At 41.7% G+C, this 12,989-nt stretch overlaps 1 protein-coding gene across 2 annotated transcripts in view; it reads right to left on the reverse strand.

The window, feature by feature from the left end:
- The window catches only part of ETV6 (ETS variant transcription factor 6), a 144,093-nt gene that overhangs the window by 70,245 nt on the left and 60,859 nt on the right, over window positions 1–12,989 (reverse strand). The gene's annotated exons all lie outside the window — the stretch shown is intronic.

Raw genomic sequence — 12,989 nt, forward strand, 5'->3', positions numbered from 1 at the left:
CGGACAAGCTTCAACTAGCAACAAACAACTTTGTGTCTTTCCTAACTAAGTCAGTCTTCTAAAGTTGAAGTTACCTCTGTGGCACTGCCAAGGAACTTGGCTTTTCAAGACAGCTACTTTAATAGCTATCTCGTTATATCTTTAGTAGTCATCTTTTTATTTATCTGGAAAGTAAATAGTTGGAAGTCTCTGTTTGATAGAAACCACCCAGGTCAGCAAACTACCAATAATGTGACCTAACAAAAGGGAAGTAATTAAGTGTAATACACATCAAGGCTTGTAAAGTAAGACAAAATACGCATATTGGTACCAGTCTCAAACACCCAAGCTTAATAGTCCTTTCGCTTTTACAGAAGTTCTGCATTGCTACAGATCTGTTCATTTGCTGTCCTTCTGAAATGACACCAGTAAGACCAAAACTGCCTTTACATCAAACACAGTCAAATCAGCGCCTCTTAAAATGAATTAGATTATATTTTCTTTCACACTACAGAAACCCTGTGGAAAATACAAAATCTGCCTTTGTTTTTACGTGCTTGAACAGAGATTTGCAACAAAATACCACGCAGGAAACAATGTCAGAGCTAGTCTTTCTGAAGTTCCCAGCATGCGCATTCACCCCTAGAAGTGAAAAAACAAGCCAACTAGTCTCGCTTACAGTAATTGCGCCAGAACATTTTCCAAATGCAGCCATCATCTTCATCAGTGTACACAGGCTCTTGTGACCATTTTGGGGATGGACCATGGAGCAGAATATTAAGCTGTCAACAACAATGTAGCCACATTCAAAGTCCCAATAACTACAAATGAGGAAATATCTTCTTGGATCACGTTTTGTTTGCTCTCTGGTTTGCTCTCTGCGCTCTCCTGAGTTATTTGCTGTATGCTACAGACTCATCATCCATCTAGGGCAGACTTTGGAAACGCAGATGTGGTGAGATAAGATAACGATGGGGCTCCAGCCCCTCTCAGCATTGCTCAGTGCAAAGGCACGTTCCTGCATTCAGTCACCCTGCCTCAAACCATCACAGCTCTTTTACACTAAAGGCTCTCTGTTAGACAAACTTCTAATTGTCAATGCCTTTTGACCCACATTCCCTATTCTTCCATCCTCTTCAGACAGAATTATTGCTAATACTCATGAGACAGTGGAAAGAAGCACCTCTCATCAGCAGATTTCAAAATATTTTCTAAGAATTAATGTGTTTATCCTTGCAAAGGACCTTTTTCTAGGTAGGAGAAGTAAGTAGCATCATGCAATAAAGTGTCACAGCGGGTAAAGGATTGCAGAAGGCTGGATAACCTGTAGATCATTAAATACAGCAAATGGGACAGTTTTTACCAATAATGCAAGCCTTGGGCAAACTCACGTAAGTGAAGAATGACACAAACTCTCTGTTCGACAGTCAGATAAAGAAACCACATCCGTCATTCTGCTGATGAGCCTCAGCAGTTGATTATCACCCAATAAAATGTAAGAGTATATTGATTCATTCATATTCATTGACTAAGCCTTCAGAAAATCAGCTTCTGCTGGAATAATGTGTTTTGCACACATTTGAAAGTCACATGGTGCCAAATATGCTACACTTTTGTCCCAATGCAGGTAGCTTATGCCTGGATCCCTGTTTTTCTTTATTCACAAAGCAGACTGGAGCTATCTCGCCTACTCTCCCCTCTTGGTTTCATAGAAAACACCTACTCTATAATTCTCTAACTCCACAAGTAATCCTTTTGTTCGTCTCACCCCATCTTAGTCTCAATTCTAATCCCTTCCACAAATATACATGCCTACAGTCTGCATGGGAGAAGGGTTTTTGAGGCATGTGATAACCACGGGAAAGTCAATAAATCTCAGGTTTTGCACACATCTCAGGCACTCCCATAATTCTTGACTTGGAAGACTTCGCCAAGAACTTCATATTTGTGCGAGTAGCACACGAGGCTTTAAGGCCACAAGGCACTGGTTTAGAAGGGACCTCTAAATGGATCACCCTCCAGAAAGTATCCCCAAATTGAATCCTCTCTATAATAATCTTGTTTAAAATAGTACCAGCTCCTTCAGCTGCTTAGACTGCTTGAGCCATTAATCCTGTTGGATGGCTCTTCTAGAATCTCACTCCTCTGACTGCTATACACCTTACATATCCCAGATCAATTTGTTCATGGCCATTACTGGTTTTGGTTTTCATTCATGCAAAGTCAGAGGTTGGCACTGAGTTTTTACTTACCTTAATCACTTAATGATCTTAACTTCTGTAAGATTAATCCCTGTCATAGCCGAGCACCTTTGTAATAATGAAAGCTATAGTACTGAGAGACTAAAAAGGTATTCTGCCCTTACAGGCATAACGTGCATGACAAGGCCTGATGTGAAGTTATACAGTAGAAACACCAGTAGAACAATACAGTCTAGTAGTTCATTTATGGGAGCATACCTACAATGTAGCCTGGTGGGCAAGCATAAGGTTTCTAGGTGAGAATATAAGGTTATTCGATTTAAGACCAGCATGTTGCTGAAAGTTGAAATGCAGATCCTTGCTGGGTCAGTGTCTGTGTTGCATCTTTCACAGAAATCTTTGTGGTGAAGTTGGAAATTCTTATTATATCCTGGAGCTAGCTATCGTTATAGATCATAGCGAATCTTACGGAAGTACAAAGGAAAATCTGTAATGCACTAGGAAACTCTTTTGACTCTCATCGCATAGCTTTAACACATATAGTAGCATTGCTCGTATCTCCATCTTAGCGCTACTTTTTTGACTGAACGGTAAATCTCAAGCACTGGCCCTCCAAGCAACCCCTGCACTTTGGCACTGCACACAAACACTTAGCCAGGTCCTATTCATACCTACTTGTGTGTTCAGTCAATGAACAGGGAAGAAGAAAGGTATATTTATTCTCTCTGCTCCAACAGCTACAGAGAGTGCACGGCCCTTCAATGCTATGGCATCAGTGTTCACGTTTATTTAATAACTCAGATTGTTTCTTGAAATTGTGCAGTTCAGCCCATGGAAATTTCCTTGTTTGCATAATTCTGTCATGTTGATATTGTTTGGGTTAAACACAAAACAAAATGTTGCCCGATGATGATTTTAAAACTGAAAAATCTCTTTTGGTAGAAGTGGGGGAGGTAGATTTTTTTTTCCCTAAGTTGACTTCCAGTAAGACTTGGAGGTCATTTTGGGTTGAACAAATTGCAGTCACAAGTCATGCTCTTCTGAGCATAAGCAACACAATTCCCAGAGTCTTAGACATAACAGCTAAAATGGTATTTAGAAGTCTGGCTCATCCGCTCCCAGATTTCCTGGACACTGGTTTAACACATGTTAGAAAAAACTGAATTAGTAGCGATGGAACACAGAAGTTCAGTTCTACTGCCCATCTCTTTCCTGCCCAAATTTTCTCATACAGGCACAGAACTGTATCCTTAATCCCTAGGCAGGGACTAGAGAGCACTTTGAGGGCTGCTGCTCACCTGTAGCTAAATCATCATCCCAAATTTCATGGGAAATCTGATTGATCTGCTGTCATGCTTGTTGTACGCTGTTTGTGTTTCTTTTCTTCTTTCCTGCATTTTAGGTTGTGGCATTAAGCTGCACATCCTCATTACTGGCAACAAGATGACAAGCAGGCTTTGAGTTCACGTATTTTGTTGTATCAGAATTAGTTTAGTATTTCCCAATCAGGGCCATGAATCTGTAGCTGCTAATGATGTAAACAGGCCCACTGATAGTGGGTTAAAAAAGAAAGAACAAGGAAATGTCTTAAGACCTGTAGTTTAAAATAATCTTGACTTATGAAATAGTTAACAGAAAGGAGCTACTTCTACCCAGCAAGTTTTCATTAGTCAATGGTACGTCACCAACGGTCTTTTCCAGGAAATGTGTAATCAGGACACTCCCTCGACTCATACTGGATTTAAAAATAATAATTATTATTTTATATGACTAACTTCCTCAGAAAGGAAATTTCCCTAAGAAAAATATGACTTTGTGGGTCTTACAGTTTTTCTCAGATATAAGCAATTAGTGTCAGCATGAAGACAGAGATCACCTCTCTTCATCTGCTTCAGAAAGCCTAACTGTCCATACCCAAAACCATTTAAAACCAAGCAGCTATGGTCACATTAGTCTAGCTAAGCAAAGCTGAATCTCTAACATGTGTAAAAGGAAAAAGGGAAATTCAGGTGATTATGGTTTCGAGTATTCCAGCTCTTGTTCTGTATGTGTTTTGAGAATAACCTTCAGTGTGAGCTTGCCACAACTCCTGCCATCCTGCTGCAGTCCTGAGGCTGCTGAACTGAGAAGGCATTCTGTAAAAAGGACAAATATTTCCTATTCAATTTCTAGTTTGTGGATTTCACGGAGTCTTTTCAACTTCTTCCAAGAAGGCGTTGAAAGATAATTGAAAAAGTAAACCTACTGTCAATACGCCTTGCTATACACTAGTTGCCACCTTCCCTGGGAAAAATTAGAAGAGCAGCATTAAAAAAACCTGCAAGTTACTAAAGACTACAAAGAGTGTGACTTTGCCTATCTTATCTGTGCCTTATGCTGAATTTTACTCCAGGTCTTCACTACTTAAAAAATATAGGGCACTGATTCACTATGTTATCCACCCTTTATAAAAGTGAGGTACATGGGGAGCTGCATCTTTTTTCACCCCTTCCATTCAAGTAACATTTGTTCAAATAACGGAAGACAGCTTTCCTGTAGAAAATCATTACATATTTCAGCAATTAAGGAGTTAAGAATTTTCACATACAATCAGGCACAGGAATCGAAAACCCCTAAACAGGGATTGTGCGAGAGAGGAAACTTGTGTCCATAATTTTCAGTTTCAACCTCAGGGTTCTCCATGCCGATCCACTTTCTCATGGGAAGCAGATGCAGCTGGTGTGGCGCTGTCTCTGACGCCATGCTGAAATGCTGTCATAGTGACAGCTTGGGCAACACACCAACTGGCACACGTCATTCTCCCTCCCTCCGGATTCCCAAGAGATGAACCTGTCTCAAAGTTAGGCCCTCCCAGGGTTGACTGGAAGGCTTTATTTTCATCTTAATTGAATAACTCCCTCAACGCAAACATATAGATATTTAGAGGAAGTCAAACACAGTCGGAGTGTTTACATTTCTTTCCTGTTAATGTTTCTTGCTGCAATAGATCTGTGATTGTAAATTACACTGTGGTGAAAAAGGAAGCATTTCAAATGATCAGACAAGATCCAGCTTGATAAAACACCAGTTACTCTCCCAACAGCCTGCGAACCAGAGTAGTAGAAGAATCTGAAGAATGGCTACCATGAAATGATCTTTGGCTGACATATTCCTTCCCCAACTTTTCTGACACCAAATCTGCTGACCTTTCAAAAACATTGCACACACTTCAATGCAGCAGTGTAGGAGAAGCAGAAAGTGTAGGGAGAGAAACACCTGCAAATATTTCGTAGGAGCACCATACAAGCAGAGATTTAGAGTGGTCCGAGTCAGTGTAATTCAGAAAACAGAAATTTAGCTTGATCAAAGGGAAACAGAGGCTGAACGCCAGCCTCCTGTGGGTGAGACTTAATTGTCTCACAAGGGAAGTCACAGAAATTCCACCAAAGAGGACAAGCATATTACAAAATGAACTGTTCTGGAGTGGGGACGTGCTATACCCCTTGCCATCTCCAGCTTTCTCATTTCAAGCAGAGATAACCACTACATGGAGAGGCAGAGCTCAAGACAAGGCCCTAGAATGCCGCCTGCAAGAGCAAGTGTAGTAAGATGCATCCTACCTCACCTCTCCAGTCTTTGTCCTCAAAGACCTTGCATTGTAGGAGCTATTCCTCTGATAGCATTCATTGCCTATAATTTATCTAAACTCCATCGCTGCTAGTTTTCAGCTGATTAGAGAAATCCCTATTGACCCACTACTGCCAAAAGTACAATATAAGATTTCCATCTCTTGCAAGAGATCCAGCAAGAATGTCTGCTAGGAATCTCTGGGCTTTCCACGTGGAAGCAGGAACAATACCCTTACAGATCAGTCATGCGGTTGTGATATTCATGTCCTTTTTCTACCTCATTTCCTTCCAGCACTCTTTTGATATCATGCCAAGAACAAACTGTGTGTGCGTTTAAAGCAATAAAAAACCAGCACAAATTAAGTGTCCTCCCACCCGCATTTTACTGGAACTCACTATCATTAGGCTGCCTAGTGAGCCTGGAGTGGCACCTGATTAACAATGCAAACCTTTGTAACAAAAAAAAAAAAAAAAAAAAAAAAAAAAAAATCAATCGGTGGAACAGTTCTGTCCTACATGCAGCTCAAAAATTGTGCTCCCACTCAGATTTCCTCCTGGCATGGCTAGGGCTGCTGCCATTGCAGGATGTTACCTAGATGTTAGTTCTGAGTAGACTACTAGACTAGAAGTAATTCTGTTAAGTTTTTGCTAAAAAAAAAAAAAAAAGCAACAGAAATGAGTTCTGCATTCTCAGGGAGAAAGATGAGAGATTGGGAGTTCACAGTTTGGGAAGTAGGGATGGCAAAACCCAAAGAGAGAGGCGTACATCACCCTAGCCCAAGAAAGAGGTAGATAATAAAGTGCAATGACACTTCTTTAGGTGGAGATTAGCTGAAGAAAATACATCAGCAAGGGCAGGAAGAGCAGCAACTTATCCAAACAGTATGTGATATGTTGATTTTAATAATTAGTTTAGTGCTATGAAAAGGTGGAGACAGCATAAAAGTCCTGAGCCCAGTGTTTATCTACCCTTTGTAGCCAGATTACATAGTACACTTCTGAGTGCCTCACAACTCAACAAAATGAAACACGCCAAACAGTAAGCCTGTCAAATGTCCCACACAAGGTTTCATCCCAGGTATGTCATCCACGTTAGGCAAATGATAAGAATTTAGCCTCTAAGCCCTTTCAAGCTGAACAGGCACTGTATCTAGCATGGAAGCTGTTCCTTAGAGACCATCCTCAACTCCAAATCTACTTCTACAAGCAATAACACTCAAGTAAAAATTACCAGGTGTCTAATGAAATAGATTTAGAACAAAATAGGTATTTATATATTGTTCTTTTCTGATCTATACCTTGCCTACAGAAACTGTCTTCTTAAAACCAGTACTACTTATAACCATATTGAGCATTGTCATTTGAGTATTTCCACACAACTTTCATCGGTTTAAGAAAGCAAGCACTTCAAAAATGCATGCCATGGTGAGGATCTTTCTGCTCTGAACCATTTAGTTTTCAATCCAGACTGGCCCAATGATACATCTGAATGAAGAAGACAGTCTAGTACCATACAGCAGAAGACTGTTTCTCTGAGGACCTCTTGTTATGCTGTAGCTCTGAGGCTGGCATGTCCCTAGTACAGACTTCTCAGGATAGATCCTTCTTAACTGTCAGTTAAGGAGCAAAACCATCTCTTCAGACCGCTGTAAGGCAGCCCTGGACACAGCACAGTGTCAGATTTGCCTTCATGGTGCTGTCGTGCATCATGGACACGTGCTGTGGTGTGGCACACCGATCATGACGAGCAAAGTTCTACATTTCAGACTTCACACTTTGCATATCTATACGACATGAAGAATGATTCCACACTGTTACTGATGAGATAATTTCCCCAATTAATACTGGAGTCCTGTTTCTTGAATACCTCTGGGAGTACCAGTCCCAAGAATATGAACATGAGGCAACACACCTTCAACGAAGAGAAGGCAAAAACTGCCAAAGCTATAAAAAAATACATCATATATATATGATCACATACATCCATATTTTTATTTGGGGTCTTTTGTATCTGACTTCTGAGCCCTGTGAATCACCTTTTCTAGCTTGACTTTATGCAGGCCAGAAACTTGCTTTAAAAATAGAAATAAAACCTCGCAGTCTTTCATTGTCATGTGACTCCAGCAGATGCATTTTTAAGAAAAACTTCCCAGAACTGCAACATTCACTATAAAAATCAAGCAACGTTGTGCTGGCAATTTGATTGTTTCAGAATTCCTAAGAAAATTCCTAGGCGATGGAGAGGGGTAAGGCCTCCTTGGCAGAACAAGGCACATAATGCACATCAATTCAGAGGACTCTTGCAATGAATTAAAGCGGCTTTAATTGCCAGCCTGATATGAGGAAGAGAATAAAGGACTTCTCTCAAGGGACAAAACCAAATGCTGATGCCACACTTGTAGCAGTGCATGTCAGATCATTTAGTGGAACTAGCTATTGTGAGCAGAATCACCCATCAAGTTTACAGACGATGTAGTTGAGACAGAGAAAGGTGACGTGAAACCCTTGCATGTCTGCTCCCTGTACTCCCATGCCACCTGAAATTATATCCATCTGCATGAACAATGAGTTCAGTAACCCGAACACATCACCTTGTTCACCTGAGCTTGCAGCTATAGGCATCCCCTAGGGCACAGAGACCCACAAGCACTTGCCTTCACTTTTCAAAAGATTGGGATTGCGCAGAGCAGAGAAATAACATGAGCTGTTTTGTGCCTGTAGAAAACTCGGCTGTAACAGCCTGAGCTCTCTGGGGATGCCCTCCCTCCATTGTGTCTTGGCCAGGATGGAGCAAAGGTCCTTTTTTCCTCTTATTTAACAGGAAATAGATATCTGCAACCCTTCCTCCCAGCTATTTTCATGACCACACCAAGACATTCCTTATTATAGGCACTGACTTAAACCCTCCTGGGTGCCCCTAATTTCTCCTCACCACAACTGCATCAGCAGCCATGGCATCCAGTTTTCACGACAGCCACATGCCATTTCTACGCCTTACAATCGAGACTGTTGCTGTGCCAGCCAGCATAGCAGGGTTAAACTGAGCTACCTGCTTCGTGGGGAAAGAACATTTAGCAAACCATGTCCAGCATCACACCCCTTTGCCTGTCAGTTAGAGGGAGCTGCAAAAGACAAATGAGAGGGCAGCAAATAGCAGGGGAGGGAGAAAGGGGGAGGGAGGGTAGGAAAGAGAGACGTACAGGGAGGAAGGCTGGGGGAAAGGATGTGCTCCACTACAGAGAATCCTGTCAGGATGCAATTTATTTTCATTCTGCGCGGGAGTATAATGGTGCACTGCCTGAGCTCTCTCAATAGCTGTTTTGAAGCGAACCAGGCTGGTATGTCTTTAATTTATCATTTCATTATGAAACGGTTTCCCTTCCAAGAAGCCTTCAAGTCAGGAAGCTCTGTCTGCCCACACAGGAAATTCCTTTGCAGCAACTTCCCCAAAAAGGAAATTTCCCTCAGAAGTGAGCCCGGCTCATGCCTTTGAGCAGAGCTGTTTGAAGACACTCTGGCATGCAAGCCCCGCAAACACCCCTGCCTGCTCACCGCAGCCAGCATGACAGGATCAGCAGCTCTGCCCTCGCACAGGCATGCAGAGACCCCACCGCACCCGCCTCTTCTCCTGCTCCCCCCTCCCCAAAGACAGCCAGGAACACTTGGAGGGAAGGACTTGCTGAGCTTTTTACTAGCAAAAAAAAAATCTCTATTCAGGAGAGAGGCATGGGACATGCATAGAGAGCTGAGAAAGAGCAGGGGAAGAGGAGGGGGAGCTGTAGAAAAGCTTCCCAAACTGCTTCAATCCCCTACTTGGAAATCAGGGAAAATTTGCACCATATCTTAGATCTCTTCTGATGGCACAGCCAAGACTGCACTCTGACCCTTACACATACTATGGGTTTTATTAAATAAGTGTTTGCAGTGAAGCCTTGCAAGACAAGGGAGAAAGGAGGGGAGAATATACAGAGGGAAAGGGGGGGAACCACATTTACAAAAATGAATCTCACAGACATCTTGTGAATCATTAAGTGGGAGAGAGCCAAGAACATCCAGGCCAGAGTGAATTACAACATACGGTATTTTACGAAGCACCTTAGCAAAGGGGACAGAGATCAGAAGCACTGCCAGACTTCCAGTAAGTTTTTAATTTACCATTACAAATCATAAGCAATATGGAATAAAAACTTCTTTTTCATGACTACGCCCAGAAACCCAAACTGTTTTTTGGGGCAAGAGAGGAAGGAGAACTGAAACTCACATTACATGGATGAGACAAGGCCACAGAAGGGGCATGGGCTGAAATGGATCTTGGATTGGACAACAGCAGGAAAATGAAAGCAACCCTTTGACGGCGTATGGGAGAAACGAGGGCTAGGGATAACAGAAACACATATGGGGGTGATCACAATCCACTGGAGGCCTGTACGCTAGGGAGAGAGACTCTCCACATTTCCCCTTCAGTCTCCACTTCGAAATTTGGTTTTCCAGCACTTGATGGGGGAGATCTGGTCCTTGAAGCCGAAGCTCCAGCCGGCGGCTGCCTGCCTTCCCCTTCCATCCCCTGCTTCCCCAGATAGCTTTGCCCTGTTCTCTTGCCAGCTAATTTACATGACTTTTTTTTCTATTGCTGCCCTTGGCATTACATTCAATGATTCAGTCAGCTGTTGTGTAAAGAGACTTTTGTCAGAATTGCTTACAGGCAAATCCCCCCACTTACCTTTTATCCATGGCCTCTAGCTGATGAGTTAGTTATCACCTAAAAGAGCCCTCTGGCATATCATATGCATACTGCATATATATCTACTTGGATGGTGTCCACACTACTGTCAAATCACTGGAGATGATTACGAGACGGGGTAAAATATGAAAACTGCTATACTAGAATAGATCGCCAACCCATCTGGACAAATGCCTTCAGTATAAGGAATAACGAAACATTAAGCAATCTCTTCTATAATATATATTGCTTATTTCAGTCTCTGGTAATTCGTGGTTTAAGGACATCATGAGCTGTGGTTGCATCCAGACCAGCGTTTCCATACTGACCAAATGGCCTATCGCTCCTTCCATAGGCTTATCTGGTTCCTTTTAGAGATCATTTACACTTTCAGCCCTTAAAACATCTTCCTGCAATTATTTCTTTCAGGTAACAATGCATCCTCATTCTCGCTTCTTTTAGACATGTTGCCCAGTGATTTATCTGGGATCTCTGGATTTCCTGTTCTGTGAGGAATCATTCACTGTTCACCTTTTCCATACCAAGTATGATTTCATAGCCACATGATAACATTCTTCCTGCCAACCCATTCACTTACAAAACTATCTTTTCCTCAAACTGCAGTGTCCTATTTCCCCCCTCTAGTCTCCAGGGAGTGGGAAAAGTGGGGAAGTAGTCTTGTTCTAGCTGGGTCCCCTATCATATTAAAAATGGTCATGTGGATGAGACCATCACATCCTGAGTGAGACTGAGTTCAAACAAACTCAAGACGTTAAGAACTTCTCTAGAAGTTCAGGAGCTCCAATGAGACTGTGTTAGAACTTCAATTTCCTAACAATTTTGGTGGAAAATAATGAAATCGATGCAGAGTTGCTAAACAAATTTGAGACTGGTGACTGATTTTTGACAAATATCTTTGCTTAACTCTACAGCCAAGGGATATTCACAGGTTTTACAGCAAAAGCACATGAAAAAGTCAGGAGCTACTCACATCAGTAATTGTTTTCTGCTGAATGACCACAACAACCTTCTCAATGAAATTTCCCTGTACTGTGGTGCCATATGAATGAGTTGCTGTCTCAAGAAGAATTGAGAAAATATTAAAATAAGAATAATTTGCTTTCATCCCAATTCTGAGTGACACTGGGAGCAGCTGATTTAGTAGATGGCCATAACTTCAAGTGTTAAAGACACACTGGGCATTTTGTTTATGCAGAGAAAGATAATAATGTCCCTGCTTCTCCAGTAGTCGGGATCTATTAAAGTGTGGCTGTCCTGAGGCTCAAATTATACAAAGCATATGTGTAATTTAGAGTCGGTTAAGAGACAGGTTTTGTACCACTAACTGCATTTTTACAGTCTTTACATTGTTGATATTACATTGACATATAAAATTGTACTGTGAAAATGTTTTGGAGTGGGGTCCCAGTCATATCAGGATAAAATAATCAGTGTGAGCTACCTTTATTCACAATGGGTTACACCACTCTGATTATTTCAGTTTCCGAGGTAGGACCAAGACTGTTTGTGGATTACCCTTCACATAAGTAGTCTTTGGGATGTGGCCCATGCTGTGCACACAGTAAGAAAGCATTAATTGCAGCTGAGTCCCATCTACAATTTTAAGACAACTTAGAGATTTGATACCATATAAACCACTGCTGACTCTGTACACTCGATCTGGTAAAAACTGATTGAAAGACTAGTTCAAACCTGGGTGTCTAGTCTAAAACACGGGCTAACGCTTTGGTGCCTGCTTGATGCAGTAGAGACATGGGGAGGACAGCACTGTGAGCCTACTGGGCAGCATATGTGGCACAAGAGGCATCTTCCACACTCTTTTGCATCTATTTTTTCTGATCATAGGCAGTAATTTTACAATTTTGCCTAGAAAAAATGGTTGTAACACATTGTAAGTGTTAATTAGCTTCAAGAGAAAAGGGAAGAGTAACAGCCTCTGTGCATAAAACTTAAGTACCTGAGCAAGTCTCCTTTCTGCAGGATCTAAATATGTACATGTACACAGAAATAACATGACATGTCAGATTTAAAAAAAAAAATCCAAAACTTCTCAGCTTTGGAATAAATTTTGATTGTTAACTCTTTCCTGAGTTCACATGGGGTTTTTTGTGCACACATATTCTCACTGCAAATGATGGAGCACCAGAAAGGCCACGGGTGAGAAGCTGTGCTCTCAGGATTATCCTGAAGTAGCTGGATTCTCCCAGAACCCTCACCAAAAAAAAAAATCGTAATTATGGAGAACTCACCACAACACTGCATATCCAACCAATTTGAAAGACATCTGGATTCACTTCTGGGTGTTCTGTTGAACTGAATCAGCCGCCAAACTTTCTGATATTCAGCCATCATAACTGCATATACTGATAATGGTGTGGCAGGAGGCCAAGAGCAAATACTGACTCCTTTAACAGCCCAGCTGCTTCAGGTCTGTCCATCAAAAACACAGCTCGGCTCGCT

This window comes from Caloenas nicobarica, chromosome 1 (assembly GCF_036013445.1).
Source record: "Caloenas nicobarica isolate bCalNic1 chromosome 1, bCalNic1.hap1, whole genome shotgun sequence".
Taxonomy (NCBI): Eukaryota; Metazoa; Chordata; class Aves; order Columbiformes; family Columbidae; genus Caloenas; species Caloenas nicobarica.